General features: G+C 40.3%; 1 long non-coding RNA gene across 1 annotated transcript in view; it reads left to right on the top strand.

Moving 5' to 3' along the window:
- Window positions 1–2,500, top strand: part of LOC147834341 (uncharacterized) — a 6,942-nt gene that overhangs the window by 2,987 nt on the left and 1,455 nt on the right. The window contains exons 3-4 of the long non-coding RNA XR_015506558.1: window positions 376–425; window positions 696–829. This is a non-coding gene — a long non-coding RNA (uncharacterized LOC147834341). The remainder of the gene's footprint in view (window positions 1–375; window positions 426–695; window positions 830–2,500) is intronic.

The raw sequence follows: 2,500 nt of genomic DNA, 5'->3' as shown, positions 1-2,500 counted from the left end.
TCTTTGAATCAGTGACTTGGTGACCCAATGAATCAGTGAATCGGTGACTCTTTGAATCAGTGACTTGGTGACTCAGTTAATCAGTTAACCAGTGTCTCAGTAAATCAGTGAATCGGTGACTCTATAAATCAGTGAATCGGTGACTCTTTGAATCAGCGACTGAGTTTATGTTCAGTTCCTCAAAACACTCAGAGACAATCCTGATGTATGGCAAAATATGCAAATGACCTAAAACACACACGTTCATATTTATATTTTGTTTACATAAAATATGTCATATGAGCAGCTGATGGTTGAAGTGTATGTTTTATGTTTGTGTTCACGTTTGTGTCTGTGTGTGTATGTGGTGTTCGTGTGTGTGTGTGTGTATTTTAGATTGTCTGCAGCAGAAGGCTCTTGAAGCGCGAATGGACAGTGTGGAGAAGGTGATGTATCTGTCTTCTTTATATTCAACACACACACACACACACACACACACACACACACACACACACACACACACACACACACACACACACACACACACAGTGTCATGTGCAGTAGTTCAAACTAAACCAGGAATGTTGATGTACTCTGACTGTTCATTACTCTTGATAAACTGACTGAAGTGGCTCCTAATCATTGTTATCATTTTTGTCTGTGTGTGTTTGTGTGTCTGTGTGTGTCTCTGTCTTTGCGTGTGTGTGTTCCTGCAGCGTGTGGATCAGGCTGTGGATCTGCTGGAGTCTGAAGTGGCTCTTCTTCTGCAGACTCTGGACCAGAGCCCCCTGCTGGACACTCCTGAAGCTTACATCCTGGAGGAGCCGCCCGCCACACACACCTGACCACAGTGAGTGTGTGTGTGTGTGAGCGTGTGTGTGTGTGTGTGAGTGTGTGTGTGTGTGTGTGATTTTATTCAAATGTACAGTGGCCCGGAGAGCTTAATGCACTGCAGTTTCAGATAACAGTCACACTTTATTTTGAGGGTCCGTATGTTGAATTAAATGACACTGCATCTACACTCCAACTAATTCTCCTTAGATTATCAGTAGACTGTTAGGGTTGGGATTAGTGTAAGTTGACATGTACCTGTAAAGTGTCTTCTAGTCAGTGAAATGACTGTTGAAGGAGCAGAATCAGCAGATATTAAGCAGACAGTCTACTAATACTCTAATGACCATCATAATAAAGTGTTATCAACACATGCAATTACAAAAAACACAGCACACACACACAAATCCTGCCAAAGCAAGGGACTGAATCCAACACTGTGAAATGATAAATATTTAAAATAGGCAGAAGTCTTATAAATAAACTGCATAGCTGCAATGTAAACAACTACATTCACACCTGAGAAGCCTCAAATGTACATGATGTTGTCCGACAGCTGCATTATTAGTCACACTGTAGAGTGTCCTCAGCTTGCTGCTGTATGTGGGCGGAGTAATACACAAGGGTGAAGAGGCGGGACGAGTGCTGTTATTCGCAGAATATCACACGGCTATCAGCCAATCAGATTCATCCGTTGAGAACTGTTGTGTGTATGTATATTATATATTCAGGGCTTGACATTATCTTTGTGATCAGCAGACACTGTGGCTTGCAGTTTTCCAGCATTACTGGCCACTCACTATTTTCACTAGCCACAGTTTTGTTGTTGGGAAAATATAATTTCTGTCAATAAATTTGACTTTGACATGCTAAAATGACTTGATTTAGATTTTGTGTCATGTCCACATTCGTCCTCATTCATTGCACTTTTCGTGTGTCGTGTATAAGTTTGCTCAATGTGCATGAGCTAACGGGTCATGGATTCATAGTGTTCTATTAAAATTAGGTTTTATTGTACAGGAATAGGGTTAGGGTTAAGGTTTTACCAAATGTTTCTCTGACCACAACAAACATAAATAAATAGTTATTTCTTGTCCACAAATTTTGAATTTGCCAAAATAAGCACAATACAGCTGTATACTATATTTCTTATTTAACAAAACATTAAAAAACAAACAACAACAACAACAAATGACGTTTAAAAAAGTAAATATTGTCATGTATCTAAAACTGTGCACAGTAATCTGTCCTGGCTAAAGGTCCCAGATCAGCAGTTAACTACACATAAATAGTAATAGTAATTCTGGCATTAAAGCAATGTTATTATAGAAAATACAATAAAAAAGTGTGATAATGACACACAAGGTTAACTCTAGGCCAGTTAATAATCTGTTCAAAGATCGGTTTAAGCGAAAGCAACCAGCGCTGTTTACAAAAGACTAATCTGGAGCTCCTGAAAGCAGCAGGACTGCGGGTGCACGAGCATCACTGTTTGCCTAGTCTATTTGAAACAGGGCCGATAACACGACTTGCGTTTATAGGCATGGTTGCTTCACGCAAGGAAACTGGAGCGCGCAGGTGTTTTAAACAGTCGTGCGCATCACATCAGCTGTGATGTGAATCATCCTCTCCTTCGGTGAGCACAATTCGTTTCGTGAGTTGTGCTGCTTCTCGATTCTAAGATTGCATT

Source organism: Danio rerio, chromosome 13 (genome assembly GCF_052040795.2).
Source record: "Danio rerio strain M-AB ecotype USA chromosome 13, GRCz13ab, whole genome shotgun sequence".
In the NCBI taxonomy this organism is placed as follows: Eukaryota; Metazoa; Chordata; class Actinopteri; order Cypriniformes; family Danionidae; genus Danio; species Danio rerio.
This window is presented reverse-complemented; position numbering and strand designations above follow the sequence as displayed.